The sequence below is a fragment of the Carettochelys insculpta genome, chromosome 3, assembly GCF_033958435.1.
Source record: "Carettochelys insculpta isolate YL-2023 chromosome 3, ASM3395843v1, whole genome shotgun sequence".
In the NCBI taxonomy this organism is placed as follows: Eukaryota; Metazoa; Chordata; order Testudines; family Carettochelyidae; genus Carettochelys; species Carettochelys insculpta.
The window spans coordinates 175,407,808-175,430,332 of NC_134139.1; the positions used below are offsets into that span (position 1 = coordinate 175,407,808).

The 22,525-nt window shown below is 43.0% G+C and overlaps 1 pseudogene; it reads right to left on the reverse strand.

The window, feature by feature from the left end:
* Positions 1-14,822: 14,822 nt before the first annotated feature.
* Positions 14,823-17,850, reverse strand: LOC142010728 (uncharacterized; annotated as a pseudogene).
* Positions 17,851-22,525: the final 4,675 nt, after the last annotated feature.

Sequence of the window (22,525 nt, forward strand, 5' to 3'; positions counted from 1 at the left end):
CAATGGAGCAGGGCATAACATTCAGGACCCGAAAACCTGCATTCTAAAATAGGGACTTTAACTCCAGATTACAAAGGTAGACATCTGAATTGGAACAAAACAAGCAGTCTTGTAGCACTTTAAAGACTAACAAAATAATTTATTAGCTAAAGCTCATCACCTAATGAATTATTTTGTTAGTCTTTAAAGTGCCACATGACTACTGGTTTGCTTTGTTAGAATACAGACTAACATAGCTACCTCTCTGTTACTATCTGAACTGGAGTTTATTCTCAAGGTGGATACTTCATACCTTGGTCTCAACAAAGATACCAATTACATTATGCATTACAAGGACAGTTTCCTCATCTTTGATATTCATAGTGATCTCAGGCAAACCGCTCAATAGAAATTTGTGGTAAGTAATTTTCTTCCCTCTTTCCCCCTCCCTTCGCTGCTCCTTCTGTCCCATGTAGCTGATTGATCAGTTTTCATTTCCTTTTTTTAATATCTTTATGTTAAATTCTCATGTCAGTTTACTTTTATCAGAATTTTCCAGATCTGAAGAAGTGAGTCTGCCCCACAAAAGCTCATCACCTAATAAATCATTTTGTTAGTCTTTAAAGTGCTGCAGGACTGCTTTTTTGTTTTGTGTTCATTTATTCTCATTCAGATTGTTAATGCTATATAATAACCTGTTTGGGCAACGGTTATTGAAGGACCTTAAGCCACTTTTCTATGGGCCATCACGAAGTTGTCTATTGTCTGCACCCAGACTCAGCAGGTTCAGAACCCTGACATCTGGGGAAGTAGGGCTAAATGACATTACAGTCTGTGGTAAGATACTGGAGAAAAAGTATGGCTTTAAGCTTTGGACCAAGCCAGAGTAAACGCACACAGAAGTAAGTTGTGCTAACTTCTCTAAAATTCCACAAAAGATATTGCTGGTCCACTGCCCTGTAATAGTGCCACATGCCACGCCCTCCCCCTGCCTCTCCTGCTTCACTTGGGCAGCAGACTCGTGCCTTTTGACACCCAGCTCCAGTTTTATGGAGTCCCTGTGCAGAGATCTGTAAGGCCAGGAGAAAATATCTGGAGCCCTCTTCCCTTCTCCTGCCTCCATTCCCCCTCCCTACCCCAAGCACTCACTTAGAAGCAGATGTTACAGGGTGTCTGTTGTCTCAGCATTCCTCATAAAGGCTTAGGCTGTGGACAGGTCTTCTGAAAATGTTCAGGGATGTGGGGAGTTAAGATTGTAATGCTGCTGCTCTGAAATCACACCCTCAGGGTAGTTCAGGGATGGCTACTGAAGTGCTTCCCCCCCGCCCCCCCCCCCCCCCCCCGCTGCAGCAATTCACACAATGACCAAAAACTTATCTAGGGGTCAATGCTGGGCTTAGATAGGAAAATGACCAAAATGGTATGAAATGCATAGCTAGCTCTAAACCAAAGGAACTTCTAAGAATAGCTGGTGGTCTGATTTCACACACTGTGAAATAAATGGGTGCTGTTTCCTTACAGAGGTGGCTGCTTTTTTGGTGGTGGATTAAGGGACCCAGCCAAAGTCCATTGAAGTCAGTAGAAAGGCTCATTGAATTCAGCTTTGAATAAGGCCCCAAATAATCTTTTATAGAAAGTCTTCATCGCTGACTAGGATACAGCTTGCCCAGCAGCTTCCGTTTCCTCAGTGTTTGCTCCTGAGTATGGAAATTGGAACCAAATTCAAAAGAGCTGAATCCTGCAACTATTGGAGTTAATGGTCAAATTCTCACTGCACTAAGCTTTTCTATGGATGAGGTGTGTACTTATGAAGAACCTTGGGATGAAATATACTATATCCTTCTCATTTGAGGTGACAAAACATAGCTCAAAGTCAAAATCACTGGACATTTGTTTGCAGCAGGGCCCCAGGGCAAGCTGGGAGGGGGACCCCGATCTGTGACCCAGAAGGGGCATAGCAAAAAGCAGATCGGGGCATTTAGCCCTCAGTGTCACCTGGACCGTGGCACTGCCCCTCCCCCAGCCTCACAGCCATGTGCAGCAGCAGTGCCATGACAATTCAAAGCACCCTGGAGTTCTGGCTGCCATTGCTGCCGAAGTTGAAACACCAGGCCCAGCGGCAACTGCCCCCTATGGCCACCTCTGTTGATGGGTCTGCTTGTTTGTCACTGTTCTAGTTGTAGCTAATAGTTCAAAACCCTTCCAGAAGAGCACAGCTATGTTTGTAGTGTTATCTCTACTTGTCTCTCCATCAGCTTTAGCCTTCCTGTGTCTTGGAAAGCACTGAAGTATCAAATAGGCACCAGCATTTTTGATTTCCTTTGGAGCCACATTTTATTAAAACAAATGTCTGCAATTTATGGCTACTATCCCCAAACTGCTGTAGGCCAAAGTTCATAGAACAAAGTCCTGGCATGCCAGTCACTGAATTTCTTTACCATTTGAATGCAAGTAGTTGTTTATTGTAGAGGGAAGTTTATCACTACAGAGTGTGTTGCCACACAGTATCTATGTAGTCAGCAAATCTCTACTCCAAATACTAGAATTTACAAACAGGCTAAAAATGAATGCCTTGCATCAGCTTTAATTTTCTAATGCAGTGACCCATTCTACTACTGTGTAATAACAGGTCCCAGTGTGACAATTAAAATAAATCACCCTACAGAATATGCCATTAGATGCATTCATGCCTCATCAGTAACTGAATTGTCTTATATGATATATCTCAAGGAAAGGTTTATAACTTTAGCCTGGTCTCTCCAAAGCACAAAATGATTAATAACAGGCATTCCATATGCTGGAATACTATGAAAATGAAACAGCTGAAATCACATAAAAACACTTATTTATTGGTTGACAGGCTATTTTATTCTTAATTAAACACTAGTGTGTGGGTAATTTTCAGCCAGGAATAATTGATCTAAAATGGAGCAAGCTAAGTCATCTCACAATGGTTTCAGCTGTTACAGTTCCTAGTGCTTCTGTCCTGAACAAACTAAAATGTACAAAAATTAATTAAAATATGCATATTGCTAACTCAAACCACATGCTGAATTTTATTCCATCTGAAGACTTGGAACACAATTTCTTGGAGCATAATCTACCAGGTGAAGCTACCAATATTTTTATGCATGATCCTTAGAGAAATATGTAGAATCCCACAGATTGTATGATAAACTGTATGGACAATATACAATACACAACTGAATTCTACAGGTACAGTAGATTGATAATTGAGAGTTTGTGTTTAATGAATTTAGGCAACCACCCAACTGCTTTCCATTTCAGAGTATAAAGGAGACGTGGTTTATTTAAGCCCATGTTTGCACATGCCCCTCCCGTTCAGAAGGGGCATGTTAATGAGGCACTTCGGACAGGTTAATGAATTGGGAATAAGGGAATTTTGAAGTGTGGGGTTTATTTAAAAGTGCCCATGCCTATACAGCCAGTCTGCATTTTGAAAGCAGCACTTTTGAAGTGCAACTGGTAACCCTTGTGCTAATGAGGCACTGAATATGCATGTCAGCACCTCATTAACCTGTTCTGAAATACCTCATTAATGTGTCCCTTCCAAAAGGGAGGGGCATGTGCAGACATGGCCCAAGTGTCTAATGTTGCACCTCCATATTCTTTATGGAAATATGTTTTTGAATTTGTCTAACTTGAATATGCTTTATGTAAAATGGAGCATGTAACTTGTCAATGAAAGGCTTGTAATCTGCTGAATGTGTGTATTCTATCTGTGTGTGTGTACTATTATTGTATTTGAAGTTTGGAATACGAATTGTAAACCTGTTTATTTATCTAGATGTATTAAAGAAGGCCATGAGTAGTACTTGAGAAACTTAATGGCCCAGTGCTCATGTCCATGATCTACGAATAGACTTTTTTTTTCCTGTGAGTCTAAGCTATGGTAACCAGGTCACGTGTTGCTGGAACCCATTTTGGATGTGATGTGGTGTGTGTTGAAACTGAACATAAGGGATTCCCACCATGGACAAAATCTATTAATAAGCAGAGAACCAAACAGTGGGAAGTTGTCAGTTGTCAGACATGAAGACACCCCTTGCTCACCACAGAAGACTTCTGAAAACATCTAAGACTGAACAGGGAGAAAGATTGGGCCCAAGCTAGGAGGTTTCCTTGCTTGCAAGAAAAGATTATTAGAACTATTGTTAGGGCAAGGGATTGCATGTAACAGGCTTCTTAGAGTATTAAGCTTAGCTGGCATGTTTTGTCTTATTTAGCTTAGTGACTTACTTTTCTCTGTCCATTATCCCTCACCACTCTTTATATCAGACTTTTTATATTTAATAAAATCACTTTTGTTTATCATTGGGCCAAGTGTAAATAATTATCACTGGCAGGGGGTGAAGAGAGAACAATAGATGCTCATCTTTCTTTCATGGATAAAGTGAACAAACAACTTATGAGCTTGTTCTGTATAAAACTTTTATGCAGAGTAAGACAGATTTTTCTGGAGTTTTGCTCCTATTGCAGCTTTGCACTTGGGTGATGAGACAAGTCCCTTTCACTGAGCCTTGCCAGAGCTGATCTGCTCTTTGTTTCTATATGTTGATCTACTGTGCACTGTGCCTAACTCTCTGCCACAGCTGTGGGTAGACCAGAGGTTCTGGTTCAGCAGGACAAGGTGGTGGGGTGCCCCAGGGTGGTAGGCAGGCTCAGTGGTATTTCAGCCGATCAAGTGACAGTCTCAAGCAGATCTCTGTAACCCAACCGATCCCACTTACTCTGCATTGAGTTGTCTGGAGGATATCGCCAGGGGGGTGGGCGCTTTCAGGTGTGTTTGAAAAAAAGTGGACAGGAAGGCTGTGCCTAGATATTACCTCACTTTGGTGCACTCTGAAATTTCTTTGTTATCTTCCAAAGCAAGAATTCCTCCTCCCTATATTGGATCAGCAAATAACCAGCAAACTGACCAATGGACAAAGAGTGAGTTTGCATCCCTTCTCTAAAGAGGATATATACAACAGAATGAGTGTTCCCTATGGCAGCCTCCAGGTGCCTATTGGTCTGCTGCTCTAAACCTTGATCCTCAAATGACTCTTGAGACTACGGTCAGAGCACACAGAGCCAAGGCAGGTCTTCAGAGTAGATCTCACTCAAATATGTAAAAATGGGCTTGTCAGATCCAAACCACCTCTTGCTCAGCCCAGATGAGATTTGGGCTCTCTATGGAATCCACCAAGTAGAAAATCATATACCTGGTTGATAAAATACTGAACTAGGTTGGCTGTACCATCTGATTAAATTAACCCTGTTTGTTCACTCTGGGTCCATTACAGGTCTAAGAAATGTCTTTTGTTGGAGAAATGAAGTTCAAACTCCTGCTGTTACTGAGAGAGAACAAGCAATCATAGTGTCTCTTCTCCAAGAAAGTGTCAGCCCGATGCCACAATAAACCTAAATTGAAACATGTAATTTCCATTCTTTCACATGTGTACACCTTATGGGGTCCTTAAAGAGCACACTAATATGTAGTCTAGTGCCATCAATGGCCTAACTAAATAACTAGATTTCTATACTCTTAGCTTTTGGTGAATTGTTATTTATTAAAACCTGATTCTAACAAAGATAAGCCTTGGGAGTGCTTAACAAGATATCAAAAATATTTAGAACTTGAAAGTATGCATAGAAAAGCAGCGTTATTATACAGCACTTACTCCAAACGTGGAAATTGAATACCAAATGCAGTTTTGCATAATAAAAGCAGCCAGTGATTAGCCCTCAGAGGCCCCATGATGATGGACTAATAAGCCCATTTTTCAAATATGTCCAATATTTTTCTTTCCCTACAAACATTCTATTTTAAGATTAGAATAAAAGATTGCATATGTCTCTTAAATTTAATTTGTAATCCTTTCCAAAACAATGTGACTCTTCAAATCTGATTCATATGACATAGCGGGAAAACTGTTTCAGCAGAGTTCCTACTGAAAGAGGCCGTACAACTGGAGGTGTCCTCTACAGACATCAATTCTGCCAATTTGTTTATATGTGTTACAATTTTATATATGTAGACAATAAAGATTATATTTTTAAATTGTATTTTTTCATCTAAAATCTAAAGAAAAATATTGTGGAGTATGGGCCAAACCCTCAGCTGTTATAAATCAGCATTGATGTATACAGAGAGCTGCTGCTTTAGGTAGGCATGTGATCTGTTCTGCTTAGCTGGCCAAGTGGCTTGGGAGAGGAGGAAGGAGGGGAAAGCCATTTGCTGTGATACAGAGGAGCAACACCTTTTGGAGCATATGGAAATTAAGTAACCTCCCTGTTTAGTATCAAAGAGATTTATGAACACACTACAGGTGTCCCTGTTTTGCATGTATCTCCTAAGGGACAAGGTAAGATCATTTTGCTACCCTGCATCTACACTGGCATACAAAACAGCCCTAACTTCCTGCAAGAGTACCTGCTCCGAACACATTTCAAAACACAATATCCTCCTGCAGCGTGGTACACTAGAGGGAACTGACAGTAGACTGATGGCATGACAATCTTTGGCTATGTCTGCACTTCCAGGAAAATCGACCCAGTCAATTTTCTGGAGTTCAATTTCTTGTGCCTGGTAGAGAAGTTGATTGCAGCTATATGGATTTTAGCTAAGCAACTGCCATAGCCTAAATTGCATATCTGCAATCAACTTACCTGCCTAGACTAAGCCTCCATGGAGATCCTGGCTTCTTGGGTGAAGAAAAACAGTCCTTTGGCTGCAGCAAAGTTGCTGGAATAGAAATATACCGAGTTTTGCTGCCGGGGCTCAAAAATAGAATAGCCCATAACACACCAGAGCAGCTCCCCTGTGAACAGTGGTTCTCCAACCTGTCATCAGATTTTGGTTTCCTGATGGAGAAATGGATTTGCAATGATTGGCCACTCATTTCTTGGATTACCTATACTCTGTGATTCTGGTCAGTCCAACTTCAACACTAGCCTTTCTTCTGGATGGCCTTTCATGTGAAGACAAAGGTATGGTCTGCAGCTTGGTCAGGAAGACCATGTAGTGACAGAATCCAACAGAAGTGAAGCAGCATGATGTGAATGAAAGTAGTTAAGTAGTTTTATTTATATAGCCTTAATTTTTGCACCTGCTAACCTAATGCCTGTTGCTTTATGCCTTCTGTTGCCCCTACTTCTTCCTTGGCTCTCAGATATAAAAACTTTCTCTGCATCTATATTACTGTTTTTACTCTGTTTTTGTATCCAGCAATTTGTAAACAAGGTAGAAATCACCTTAACAGACTTGGGAGGAAATGTATTGCAAATCACCATGTCTGGATAATGAGTCCACTGTTCTCCTTTCTCTTTCAAGGTGCTGCCCTTGTAGATGAGCTTCCATACAAGGGAAGACAGCTAAGTTTAAGTTTATGCCCCAAGACCCTATTATATTATCCTTTCAAGTCTTTGTAATGAGGAGCAGTCTAGGTTTGGTGCAGATATGGACGAACAGGAACATACTGCAGTGACAGATTTGATTCAGTCATTTGACTGTCAACGAGTGTTTTTGTTTTAGTGAAAGCTATCTCTAGTCAGTTTGGGTCCACAAGCTGGTGGCAAGACACTAGAACAGACTTAACGACCCCATCTGGTGCCTGGAGCTCTTGAGTATTTGTGTGTTCCACAATATTGCTGCGAGAGCTGTAACAAAAAGGCCCCCAAAACCAAACCAAAACAACCCTCTTGTGGTTCTGGGCAGTTACTTTTCCAGGAAAGGTCAGAAGATGCCAAGCCAAAAAGACTCCAATAATTCCTTGCTGAAAGTCATGTTTCCATATATTGCCTGCGCGGGCTGAAATGGAAAAAGAGATGGAGTTCAGAATTAAAACTGGCACGCATGGTGGACAATTTTGTGAAAGGTTGCAGTGGGGTCCAGCTTAAAAAAAAAGCCATATTGTATGACTCTTCTTTTGCCTGTATTGGGTTAAATGCTGTAAGTACTGTGGCAGAATCAAATGAAACTGGTGTAGGAAGAATTGGTATCAACATATTTTGTAGTTATCTAGACTGAGTCCTAAGGTCACCAACCTTCTAACCCCTGGAAACTGAACACCCTTGCCCTGACTCTTCCCCCAAGGTCCTGCCCCCTGCGTTGCCTCTTCATCTGCCTCACATATCTCCACCCCAACCCCCTTATTTGCTTCCCTGTCCACTGGGACTCTCTGGATACCTACAGAGACAGGCTGGGAGAAGCTGAAAAAAAGTCTGCCCACTCATGTCACCACAGGGGTCAATGCTCAAAGTGAGGGGCTGGAGTGAGAAAATGAGAGCACGGTGGGGATGGTGAGGAATCTGGAGCATGAGGAAATCAGGGCACAGTGGGTAGGGTGGATCTGTTGCTAGACTGAGGAGCCAGGATGTAGAACTTGGGATCTGGGGTGAGAACCTGTCCCTGGTGTAAGGGAGTCAGTGGGGAAAGTAGGGCATGGCAGAGTATGGATCAGTGCTTGGAATGAAGGGCTGTAGAAAGTGGGCACAGTGGGGGAGGGGTGTGACAGGTTACATCCTGCCCCTCCCTGACAGTGCCAGTACCTACTCTGGAGCCCAGCTCAGGAGCCAGAGAGTTCTCTCAGTCAGGCCAAAGGCTGAATAGAACAGCAGCTGCCAAGCAGAGCCACTTTTCTAGGCTCCAGCAACAACAACTGCTGCTCTTCCTGGGCTCTGGTAGCAGAGCTGGAAAACTGGACACTTGGCAGCCCTAACTTCCATACCTATTTGGTGTCCCATTGACGTCAGACTCCCATGCAGCTGCAATAGGCTTCCCATGTTCTGATGGGGGATCAAGGTCAATATATAGTAATAAACCCAGGGTAGATGTCTGCAATGTAATTAAAAGCTAGCTATTAGGATGGTATTATCCATGTGGTAGAAGAGCTAACAGGATGGGAGTGGTGGTGGAACCATTTTGATTGGGTGTTAGAGAGACAGAGTGGGTGATATGCTGTTTGGTGAAGAAAAGAAGTTTTCAAGCTTATATAGAGCTCTTTTTTGTGTTTTGTAGAGATTCATGCATCTGTGAGCCACAGTAAGAGGAGGAACTGGAGATAATCCAAAGCTGAAGAGGAGGAGGGTGTGGAGTAAAACAGAGATGGGGATCAGAGCTGAAGAACCTCCAGTTATGAAGGGAAAGTAATTTGCCTTATTTCTTCAAATGTTGGTCCCTAGTGTCTGGGTGACTGAGAAAAAGTCCTCAAAGACCAGGAGTGTGAGGAGGTGGCTGGTTGCAAAACTGCCATCCCTAAGGTTGTATACATTAAGAAGTCTTGGACTAAGGCATAATGTCTTGTGAATGTGCAGATACAAGTCCACATTGCTCCCTTCAAAATATCTTAGAAAGGTACCTCCTGAAGTGCTGTTTTGGAAACTGCCTGTGCTCTGGTAGAGTGAGGCTGTACCCAGTGTGGAGGAGGAAGTTGTGCCAGCTGATAACAAAGTAGCAGACAGGCAGGGATCCACTTGAGATCCTCTGGAAGGAAACAAATTGCCATTGGACTCTTTCTGCTATGGCAAGAAACAGTCTAGCTGACTTTCTGATTGATTTTCTTCCCTGTAGCAGAAATTAAGCCCTCATCTCTCATCCAGGTAATGAAGTCTCTTCTCTACACTGGAGGCACAGGGGTTTGGGAGGAATGCAGAACAGTCTGGTTTATGTGAAATTCTGCAAGTATTTTAGGGGCGAATTCCCAATATAATTGTAGCAAGAACTTGTCTTTCTGAAACAGAATACAGTACATCCTTGCACTCTGTTTCATAAAAACAAGTTCTTGTTTTGTTGTTAGGGTGCCCATTTCACCTACCTCTCTAGCTCAGGTGATGACAAGAACGAAGGCAAACTTGATAGACATGTGAAGCATTGAACAAGTGAGCAGTGTTTCAAAAGCTGGCTTAGTAAGCACTGAAAATACTGAATTTAGATCCTATTGAGTGGTTGGTTCTATTACCATGGGGAATGTTCTAATTAACCCTTTAATTAGCCCTTTTCATAAGTCCTGGAGCTGTTTGGGTGAGTAAAGACAGAGTAGCCATTGGATGGAGGGTAAAATGAGCTGATTTGTTAGCAGGTCCATATTGGCCTAAGAGAAAGACCTGCTGTCCTGAGAGGAAGGAGGTAATTTAAAATATCAGGAACACCTGTGGTCCTAGGGAACACACAGTGCTGCTTTCTCCAGGTAGAGAAACATTTGCTCTTTGCTAGACAACATTTTGTGGTTGGAATCCTTTCTGCTACATTAGGAAGAACAATTGGCCCAGTTTTGAAACAGGAATGTTCTATGTCTGATGCTTACCAAGGAGAGTAAGGCAAATCTAGTCTGACATCTAAGGGTTGTGTTTAAACTGATCTTTTAATTTGCCTGTGACCTGGAATCTCACTATGGTGAGATAAGTCTTTTCCCTGACCGAGTGTGCGAAATCAGTAGTTTGGGTTGGCATCAGAGTAGACTTTTTTCCATGTTCCCAGAGACTCCCAGGAATGCTTGGAGATAGTGCCACAATGATGCCAATGCCATGAATTCTAGATATGTCTCACATTGTAAGAAACCAGTTGTCTAGAAACAGGAAGATGGTGTAATTGCCCATCTGAGATGTGTTGCTACTGTTGGAAATACTTTCATGAAGATCCTGCATGCAGTTGCAGACTGAGAGAGAGTACTTTATATTAATGATAGTCAAGATACACCACAGATATGAGGAAATTTTGCAGTACACAAAGGGTGAATATCGACATGAAATGACTGATCTTTCCTATCAAGAGCTGTATGCTGTAGATCTTTTTCTGTGGGAGGTGTTGTTGATACCATTGTAACCATGCAGAACTTGAGTTTGTGGAAGGAAAAAATATTGAGTCGCTGCAGGTCAAGGATAAGATTCCACCCTCCTTTCTTTTTGGGGACAGGAAAAAATTCGGAATATAGCCCTTTTCCTTGATGTTCAAGTGATACCTGCACTATAGTTCCCCTTTGGAGTGGGGATCTGCCTCCTGAAGGAGGATCACCTTACAGAACAGTCTCTAAAGAGGAGCCAAGAGAGAGGTTTTAGGTGAGTTGATGAGAGAAACTCAAAGGTACTGCTGGAATGGATAATATCTGGCACCCATTTGTCCATTGCTCTCGGTCTCCACTTGTGAGAAGACTGTGCTAAATAGTCAACAAAAATTAATTTTGAATCAAGCAGCTATTAATCAGTATTGATTTACAGCTCCTGAGCCTCTTATGGAAAGAATCATGGTTGGAAAGGGGACAAGGAGAAGGGGAGGCAGGGTACCTATAGTATCAGCAGATGGTGCAATATATCTCATTGAGCAGCCTTCTGCTATTTCAAGGTGGCCCATATGAGCACTGGTGGCAGAAAGGCTGGGATAAAAACCTTTGCTTGTAACACTGCTTATAGTACATCCTTTTTTAAGATGGTACAAATATGCCCATGGAACAGAGGGGTTTCCTGGGGTTTTTATTGAGTGCAAAGACTCATCTAGCCTCTGGTTGAAAAGAGCAAGTCCTTGAGAGAGTTCCAAAAAGCAGTTTCAGCTCCTATCCCAATCTGGTGCCCATCACATGCGTTTCCTGAATTCCCTGAGAAAGGAAGAGCCTTTCTCAGTCTGTCTTCCCAAGGCTTCATGGGATTTGTAGTCTTCAAATCTGGATTACAGCGCTCAGGATCTTTTCAAATGGAAGTTCAGAGGCTCCTCTACTAAAAAGTTCCTACACCTGATACCTGTTATAAGACCTAAAATTATTTTAACTGATAGGCTTGTGAATAAAACTGATGTGATTTAGCCAGAAATTCTAAGGATGTTTGCGATTCTCCGTACTACTTTGATACAAGATCATGTGGCAAATCAATGGTACAACTGGGAGTTGAACCTGCTTCTGTTGATTCCTGCACAGGTGTCCTAGCCTCTGGGTTACACAACAAATACTACTGTACCTGTGACTACAATACTTATTACAGAAAAAGTGCCACTTGAGAAATGCCACCTGGAAAGAGTATTGCTGATCAATAGGATGACCCTAGCCCTAACCTTACACCCTTGTGTAGATAGCCCCTCACCCTCTTAGAAAGGGGACTGTGCCCCCAATAGGAGAGCTGCACCTTTGAGGCCCCAGTTAGTCCACAATGGAGTCCTGAACAGCAGCAAGAATAAGAGGAAGGGGAGATAAGATACCCTCTCCCACAGTAACTGTGCAAACCCTTCTCTGTCAACCAACTGGAGGAGAGGCAACAGCAGTTCCTAGTAGTCAGTTAAAGGGCATAATACAGATGGACAGATTGCAAGCAGATTCTGGACTTGTGTAGGGCTCCAGATATGTGGCACAGCAGAACGGAGGCTGTAAATAGCCTATATTCCCTCCACATGTTACAGTCTGGCTGGGGAGAGCTGGTCTGGGTATAGCCAACCAGACCAGCAATTCCAGGCCCACTAGCTGACCTGACCACAGCATCACCAGCCTGTCACCAAGAGGAGGAGGAGGAGAGAGCCTGCCCCTTCTGCCACCACCCACAGCCTGCTTGCCCCGTGGCCAGCCCACCCCATATCTGTGATTCTGGATCCAGAGACTCTGAGATTACAGAGACAATTTTTATATTGGGGGTGCTGCTGGTGATGGAAACCAAAGTTTTGGGGCATATTATTATGTAAAACCAGGAGTTCTGTAGTGCCCCTAATTCCAGCACCACTGCAGAGATCTGGTCTGCTTACAAGTGAACCTGCAGATTCCAAGCTTTAAAGACAATCAGCACCACTCCAGCAGGGAGCTGGTGGTTAGTTCTGGGGATCCCCAGGGAGGACCTGCTGACCTGTATCAGTCTCCTGACCCCTTGACTAGTAGCAGAACCTGTGTGGGAACCCAGTATTATAATTTAGATGGGAGACTGGGGTTTAATTTTGCATCAGTGGGTCTGAGAGCCTCACCAGGCCCCTGGGAAAAGCAAAGGGAGGTGGGAACAGGCTCCACATTCCGTAGAAGTGGGGCTTTGAGTAGATGGGGCAGGGTTTCAGGCTAGCTTGCCCCAGGCAGCCCTCAGTGCATCACAGAGTGTGCCATGCCTGCTACCCCAGGCAGCTCTCTGTGTTGCACAGATCATGTTGCATAGTGATCTAGCAACAATTAAAAAGGCTCAACAACTCTAGCTGCTGCAGTAACTGCAATAGAGGCTAGAAGCCCCAGGCCCTTTGACATCACTTCCCTGGGCCCCAGTTTCCCCTTTATCCACATCAACGTGTCTGTTTTGCATCACTGAGGTACATTTCATCTGCAGAAGGACTTGAATCTGCCTGGATTATCAAGACCTGCATTGCCCATTCCCAGGACAATCAAGTGTATTTCTAACACAGCATCTCCTCACAGGCCTGCAACATGTTCCCACTTGTTGGTCACAGTTTGTTGCCAAAACCCGTCACATCCTCCAGCAGTTTTAGATCTCTCTCCATTCAGTTATAATGCCTCTCTTGATTGTGTTCCGTCAACAAAACAGCCGTGTAGATGCTCTGGGGCCCCTTTGTTGACAGACAGAGCTTCTAGTCCACTGGGCATCCCTGGTTGCAGAGCTTCTGGCCAGACATTCTGTTGGGAAGACTGGGCAATCTGGCTGGTCTCTGTCAACAGAACGGATTGGTCTTTCAATCTGCTTTTACGTGTAGATGCAATCTGTCGACAGAAGCTTTCCTGGGAAATCCTTTCAGACAGTGACTTCTGTCAACAAAGGCTTCTTGTGTAATCATAGCCTTAGAGTCATGCTGAGCTAGTAAAGAGCATCCTTGTCTCCTGGCCTACCTGCTGTACTCTATTCCAAGCACCTACATACACTGAAAGGATCCTAGTCTTTGGTCTACTCTCTGTCTCAGTTCTGCACTATATTCCCAGATTAATTTGAATTTCCAGTAAACCCACAGTGAATCTCCTGTTTCCTCCTGCCTCCAGTACAAGATAAAACTGAACTTGTTCTTTTGTCTAAAAATAATATAACATATTTTTTCTGTAGAGTGCCCAGTTACCCTACAAAACATGCTGGTATCTCTGCTTTTTGAAATCCTGTTTTTAAATTTGGCAATGATTGACAGGCAGAGGACTTTAAAATTCATGGCCATATGACAGCTGCAGTACAATAGTGAGCATGGAAATAAAAACTTCTTTTCAAAAATAGGCACACAGATTCCCAGCTAGAGCTCATAGACTGCTTGACATGTCTGTACATTAAAAAGAGGTCAAAGGACGACTCCTGTTGGGATTTAGCACACATCCCATTCTGCTTTTAAATGCTAAGTCTGACCACCTGCACAGGGGATACACAAAGATAAACTTGACACATCTTTAATGTATTTGTTAAAAAAGAGAAGAACACAAGAGGCAGATTGTGGACCATTTTACCAGATGCCGCAGGGTCTGTGCAGGGCTACCATAATCTTGTTTTTGTAACTGCTGCATCTATTAAAAATGTTAGCACAGGCTAACATTCTTGTAAATGAGGATATCACCGTCTCAGCACAGACTTGCTTTTGGAATCATTCCATTGTTTATTAGTGATTCCTATTTCTTCATAACCATCAACGCATCAGAATGCATTAAATGGTCTCAACAACCCCTTATTTCAAAAGGCTATTTTTTTTCCTGTTTGTGATGTTAACTACATGGCTTGAATAGTCAAGTGTAAAAGGGCAAGACACAGCCCTGACAGTTAAGAAAAACCCTCCTAAGACAAAGACTTAGACTTGGGTCTGCCTGTGCATCTGGGCACATTGGGCAACAAGTGCTCTCCAGAGATTTCAGTCTAATGCCACTGTTTCCACTTCTTCCCATGTTATACTAATGTTCTTAAAGTGTTCTTTAACCGTCCTTCACCACGTTTTCAGTGGTCTTCCCCTCTTTCTCTTTCCTTAATCTGGTGTCCATTGCATTGCTACCTTTGAATAGTAGCAGAGAGGAAGCCGTGCTAGTCTATACACTATCAAAACAAAAAGCAGTCAAGTAACACTTTAAAGACTAGCAAAATAGTTTATTAGGTGAGCTTTCGTGGGACAGACCCACTTCTTGGTCTGAAGAAGTGGGTCTATCCCACGAAAACTCACTTAATAAACTACTTTGCTAGTCTTTAAAGTGCTACTTGACTGCTTTTTGTTTTGATTGCTACCTTTGGATGAAGTTTATCTGAAAGATGCAAGATGTGTCCATCAAGACGCAATCTACGCTCTGCCACAACATCCTACAGTCTCCGCAGACCACATCTTCGTAGAATCTCTTCGTTAGTAATGCGATTGATGTAGGTAACACCAAGGATCTTACACAGACATCGTTGGTGGAACACATTCAGCTTATGTGATATTCTTGCAGTGTTTTTCCATGTTTCACTGGCGTAGATTGCAGTGGACATGACAACAGTGCTATAGAGTCGAAGCTTTGTAGCAAGGCCAATTGTTGATGCAGACCAAATTGGGCATAGTCTTTGGAACACTGCCGAAGCTTTCCCGATTCTCCAGTTGACATCTGCCTCAACATCCCCATCATGGGACAGAGTGCCGCCAAGATAGGTGAACTACAAGACATCTTCTAAGGACTGACTTTCGACCACTATTGGTGTGTTCTCCTGAGCTTTTCCAATCCGCATCACCTTTGTTTTATTGCTGTTTATCCTCAACCCAACTTTACCTGCTTCTTTTTCTAAACTTGTTGTCATGTCCTGAAAGCATTCGCCCATTTCTGCAAGCAGCGCGATATCGTCGGAGAAGTCCAGATCCATGAGCCGGCCCTGGTGTTCCCAAGAGATACCAAAATTCGTCCTGCACATTGCTTTCCTCATAATGAAGTCCACAGCCAAAAGGAACAAGAATGGTGATAGAACACACCCTTGCTGCACACCAGAGTCAATATTGAAGAAATCAGTCATACCACTATCGGTCCTCACACAGCAACTGGAGTTTAGGTAGAGATTTTGGAAGGTGTTGATGTAGTGTTGCAGGATACCATAATGATGTACTATGTTCCACAATGTCTCTCTATGTGCGCTGTCAAACACCTTTTTGAAATTGATAAAGTTTATTGACAGTGGCCATTGAAATTCAATACTCTGTTCAATGATGTTGCACAACATGAAAATTTGCTCGCTGCATGAGTGTCCGTGCCGAAATCCAGCCTGCTTCTCCCGCAGTGTATTATCCACTGCGGCCAGAAGCCTCCTGAGCAGGACAATATAAAACACTTTGCCCGGGACTGATAGGAGCGTAATGCCTCTCCAATTACTACAATCGGTGACGTTCCCCTTTTTTGGTAACTTAACAATCACTCCCTTCCTCCAGTCACTTGGTATGCACTCTGCTCGCCAGCATGCGTTCAACAACCCTGTTAGTTCTTGCACGACACTGTTGCCCCCATACCTTAGTAATTCAGCCGTGATTTGGTCAAGATTGGTGGCCTTGTTATTCTTCAGTGATCTGATGGCTTTATCAGTTTCTTCAAATTTGATCATGCCTTGGTCTACTTCTAGTTTGTCAGAAGGATTGGAATTACTAAATTCGTAAGTTGTGGCTGGAGCTGGCTGGTTTAATATCTCTTTGAAGTGCTCTCTCCAGCGTGCATCTTGCTCTTCTTTACTAAGTAAGATCTTCCAGTTCTTATCCTCGATAGGAGCATTGGAATTGCATTCTGCACCCGTTAATTCTCGGACAATACGATACACCATCTTGGTGTCACGTTTCTTAGTTGCTTCTTCTGCTTCAGCACCCTTACGTTCCCACCATTCTTTTTTGTCAGGCTGACAGCTTTTCTTAACTTGACGATCCAGCAATTGGTACTTTGCGAGAGCCTCTGCTGTCTCGTTTGGTGATTTTGCCTGGTCTCTATGCTGTTTCGCGATTTTACACTCATCTATCAGTTTCCAGGTTCTGTCTTGTATCCAGCATTCTCTTTGTGTGCCTCTTCTCTGGCCAATCATCTCTTCCACGCCCTTAGTCACTGCTTGTTTGAACCGCGTCCACTGGTCTTCGAGTTCATTTTCACGATGCATTTGTTGGAACTGATTCTTGAGTTCAAACTTGTACTGTTCAGCCACGGCCTGATCTCTCAGCTTTTCAACTGCGAAGGACTGGAGTGGTTGCCTCTATTTTTCTCTTTTTAAGCAAAGGTGAAGCGATGCCATCAGAATATGATGGTCCGATCCAATATCGGCCCCACGATATACTCTTGCATCTAACAGCGCTGATCGCCAGCGTTTGCTGATACAGAGATAGTCAATTTCATTGTTAGTGATGCCACCAGGAGACCGCCATGTTTTCTTATGATTATTTTTGTGTACAAAATAGGCGTTTCCAATATACAAGTTATTCATACTACAGAACAGCAGTAGGAGCTCTCCATTATCGCTCGTTTGTGTCGCTGATCCTTATGGGCCAATCATGTGTTCCCATCCTTGTCTTTTGCTATCAATCTGTGCATTCATATCGCCCATAAATAGCCTCATGTCGTCATTGGGGATGCCATTGATAGTGTCTTGCAGCAGGTTGTAAAATGCATCTTTGTTGGTTTCGTCGGCATCCCCAGTTGGTGCATATACTTGAATCACGGTAGTCTTTGCATGCCTTGACTGGAACCTTGCCGTGATAATGCGCTTGTTCATGGGCTTCCATCCAATTAATGTCTGTGTTGCATCCTTGCTGAGTACCAGACCTACACTGTTCACGTGTTGGTCATCATTGCCAGATTATAGAATGGTCTTTCCATCACTGAGTATCCTGTCACTTCCTAACCACCTCATCTTGTTAACGCCTAGAATGTCCATTTGGTAGCTGTCAAATTCGCGAAGTAACTGTGCTAGCTTTCCACACTGGTATAATGTTTGTACGTTCCAGGTTCCGACTTTCATCGTGTTTTTGGCACTTAGGATCGAGCTGGTCTCAAGTAACTATTATTTAGATTGTGACTTTTAGGGACAATGCTGAACAAGGAATAGTATATAAAGTGCCTTGTTAAGCAATGTTTACATGAGACGTCTCTTATTAGGCCTTCTCTCCACTAACCAGGAGATCATCATCATGCGGAGATCAGTCTCCTGAGTGGGAGGTATCAGTTTAGCGAGTTTAGTAAGGATCTGCTAAATCGAGCACTGATTGCACTCCCATCAACTCCGGTACTCTACTGTAGTGAGAAGAGTTAGGGGAGTCAACAGGGGAATTTCTTCCCTTCCCTTCTTCCCTTCTTCACATAGCTGGAGTTGCATGTCTACTTTCAACTTTGTCCTCTAGGGTAAACTGGGCCTAAGACCTCGGTCTCTCCCTTCTTCTCTCTCAGTCTGCTGTGTGTGTTTACTGCTGGTCAACCCAGCCCGTTAGGCGTGTTCTTGTAATCCAAGTAATTCAAGCAAAGACGTATGTGTGTTTGTGTGAAAGACTCCCTTTTGCTCCCCAGTCTCCTGCACAGACATGAAGTCCAGTTCACAATATAGCTATACATTTCATACTATCAAATGGCTGTACATTTTATAATATACAGACTGTTATAATTAGCCAGATATAGGAATATGAACTTGTGAGAAATAGATATGGTGTTGCTGGTTTTCTTACATAAGATCCAGTTCCTTTATTATGAACACCTGTTCTGCTAAACACATCCACATCTTTCAAGCAAAAAGGGATAGTTCAGAGTAAGAACACCTAGCACAGAATTTATGAAGAGACTTCATGATTTACAAAGAGAAGGTAGACTTGAGCAAACTGTCCCTCCAACTTCAGTAGTAATTATTTGAGGCAGTAGTGTAACATGCCAGTGTCTTCACAGCTAATCAATGCCTTTCATATGGTTGTGTTGATTTGGTGGCGGAATTAATCAAAAAAATCTTATTTTTCCTCAGGCATAGTTTTCCTTCAACAATTCAGACAGTGACAAAGCATTATTTTACTTAGTCAAGCATAGTTGTCCTACTTAGAAGGTTGAATGTAGAATATAGTGCCCTCAGAAAACGTATTCCTATGAAAGCACTATCTTTTTGGAATTGGCAAATCCAGTTACACAGAACACGTACTTCTCTCCAAACCGCATTAACTTAGCTATGATGATGGAAAAACAATGAGCATTATCTGTAGTTGTATATCTCTACAATAGAAGGATGCTTTTTGGTGAATACACATTAATAAAGACAGACTGGCAAAATACTGGCTGCCTAGCTCAGCTGGTGCAATATGGTTTTGGCATGGCTTCCACTGTCATTATCCATTAGACATAACAGTCAGTTACATCATCCAGAGAGGATTTTTTTCTAAACATGACTAACCTGTAATAAACTGGTTTATTTCCAGGATGGGCATTAACAGGACTATTCTGATTTCTGTAGTATGAAAAGAAGACTATATACTTTTTACTTGAAATTCATTTAACATGAAAAGTTATATTGGAAGTCAAATTCCCTATGTGCATCAGTCTCTCTTGCTAAGATAATTGTTTCCAGCATATGTTATGCATGCTCTTACCAACAGAGACACGGCGTTTTTGTTGAAACTCTTTTACTTCAGAAAATGCCATTTAGACTATGTTTTTTTATAATTGTGCCAAGTTCAACAATCTCAATTTGAAAAAATAGGAAAAATATGTTCAAAATGTCAAAACATATTGGAATCAGACATTATAATTTTTTCATTTTGAAATAAACTTTATATAAAAAAGGTATCAAAATCAAACCAAAACTTTTCAATAGACCTGGAAAAAAAATTTGGGGGGAACATTTTTCATTACAAATTTTGAAATTTTGCCTTTTAATCCCAATTTGAAACCACAACTCTCCTTCAGAACTGCAATTTTTCCATAGTTCAGTAGTTCTCATTGGTATATAACAGCATATAAAGTTTCAAGTTATGTGTCACCTCTATCAAATGAGTAAAAATCAATTTTCTGATATCTGAAGTCAATCAAATAACAAAACTCTAAAAATAAAATACACTTTAGGAATTTTTTAAAAAGAAAAAGGGCAGAAATGTTAACCAATGTTAGCCTGATCAGTTAGTTTGCAGTGCTGTGAGTTCAGATTCTCATTTAATTCCCAGCTGCCTGGGAAGTCATGGAGGTTACATGGTTTCATCATGATAGCAGAAAACAGACTGTTGCTCAGATAGATCCTTCCAGACAACAGAACCACAGATTCTTGCTGACTAACACAGGGGAATGCCTTTCAGGTAGAAATGGTATTACTTGTTCTGATGGATGATTCTTTAAGGACAATGGAGGGGTGCTTGGGTGGAAGGGAAGGAAATGAAGAAACTTGGATATAACTTCTCCTGGGAAAAAAGTAGAACTTTCTTTTAGAAATGACCAAAAAAGGTGGGGGAGACCACATGCAATTTGAACCCCTAGCCTATTCTTTTTTCCCCAAGTTGAAATCCCATTGAAAATTGAAGAAAATATGAACTTACTGTTGAATTTGTCATCAGAATCTACAAGCTTCTCTATTTAAGCCAGGCCAGTTACATGGTACCTTTTTCTTTTCTTTTCTTTTCTTTTCTTCTTGGATTGGGTAGGACTAATCTGGTTCCTTCTGGCCCTATCATAGTTCCATGCTGCAGGGATTTGTGTCTTGTGGTTGGACTGTCTTTCCCATGGCTGTCAACTCTGGGCTGATCCTTATTACGTGATGATAGTGGGGGAGCTGACACTTCATTTTAGCATCTTGTCATGCTGGCTTTTGACATGTTTCCCTCCAGTGCTCTGTCTGCGCTCACCATCCGGCTTGTTTTACTGATCTCCTGGGGAAACATAATCCTTGTCTAAAAGTGCCCATGTTTAATTTGAATCAAGTTACTTCCCCCAGGGCTGTCCCATAAAATTGGCAGGCCAGGTCATATGTATCAACTACATAAGTGGTTTAACTTGCTTTCACTGTGCCCCGTCTTCAAGCCCAATTCTAGCCTCACCTCAGCTGTTCAACTCTGTCTCAGTTTGGGCCAGCAGCTTCCATTTAGTGATTTCTTTCCAAGGATGTAGTGCTGCTTGGTGCACGGCCGCAGAGTTTCAGAAAAGTTTCCCACAGCTTTTTTGTAGCTATCGTGCCGCTCAGTTTGGCCTCCTCCAATAGGCTGCATCCCTTCTTCCATTTCTGCAGAAGTCCATGCCCTACTGAGCCACAGCTTGCAGCCTTCTCTTCCCCTTGGCTGTCTGCTTTGTGATACTGCTCCCAGCTGTGTTTTTCTCCTTCAGAAGTCTGAGGTCCCCAGTAAATGCACTCTTTGTAGACCCTGTTGTGTCTATTTAATGCACAGTGATAGACACACCGGTTCAGTATACAAGAGAATTAAGGAGAAATTTCATCAATCTGCATTTTAAGTTATTCGGAGGGGGGATTGGAAAGTGCCCCTTAAAAATCTACCAATGTATAAATATTTGGGTAAGTAACTTGAAGAACAATTCTGACCACTTATGATAAAATACAGCACAAAGCTCAATACATTATGCCTGATAGCCTTATGCCCAGTAAGAAATCTAAAATAGATGGTTGTCTTATTCTCAGGTATTGAGAACCCTGCCACTATTTAATGAAGTCAGATTGAAATTAAAATGGGATCTTGAGCAGAGGATCGTTCATTTTCTCTTGCTTCTGTATGGCGACAAACACAGCCCTCAAAGGGAGATAGGTGCCTAAATACCTTTGAGAAGCTGGGCTTTTGGGCCAACTCTGCCCACTGGAGTCAGTGGCAAAATGTCTATCCATTTCAAGAAGAATAGTTTCTAAGCAGTGCTTACTTTGCAGTGGTGCTGAGCGCGCACAGCTTAGGGCTTGCTGTGTTAGTCACCAGTAGCAGGAGGCCGGCACTGGCCAGGCCACATAGTGACTTTTCAGCGCTGGGGCTGCAGACACTTCTCCCGCAGGCACTAGTGCCCCCTCTTTGCCCACAGCCCTGCACAAACTGAGTAGCGGGCTGAGCCAGCTCCGTACCCAGTGGCTGCCCTGAAGCTCAGTCAGCACAAACTAAGCTCCTGTTACCTGGTTCTTTATGTCTGCGGATGCCGTCCTCCAGCAGCTGTTCTGCCAGTATTACTTGCTTTCCAGGAGGCTGCAGTGAGGCAGGCAGTGTTCCCTGGGAAGCCCCGGAAAGGCTGAAACACCTCAGTGCTGGCCGTGAGGAGGGAAGTGAGGCATCAGGGATTGGGAAGGGAAGGAGCCAGGCATCAGGGGAGGAGGCAGCCCTTCTGCTGTGGCTAGGGCCCCTCTGGAGGAGGCAGAGCAGGCACATGGAGCAGCAGAGTGGAACATGTAAGAAACAGCGGACAAGGAGGTAGCTCTGCGCTCCATCCAGTGGGCACTGACCCACACCACACCACAGGCCCAGAGGCAAGGTGGGAGGAGGACCCAGCTTCCTGCTTTGGCAGGGGTGGGGCTTGGGACAGTCACCCCTATCGCCCACCCACGCTCCCTCAGAGCTGCATGTGGAGTGGTGGCACTACCACAGCCTTTCAAAGGGGCCTGGAGCTCCAGCCACCACCACTCTTACATGATCCGTGGTAGTGAATGGAGCACTGGGCCCATTTGAAAAGCAAGGCCCTAGGGCAACTACCCC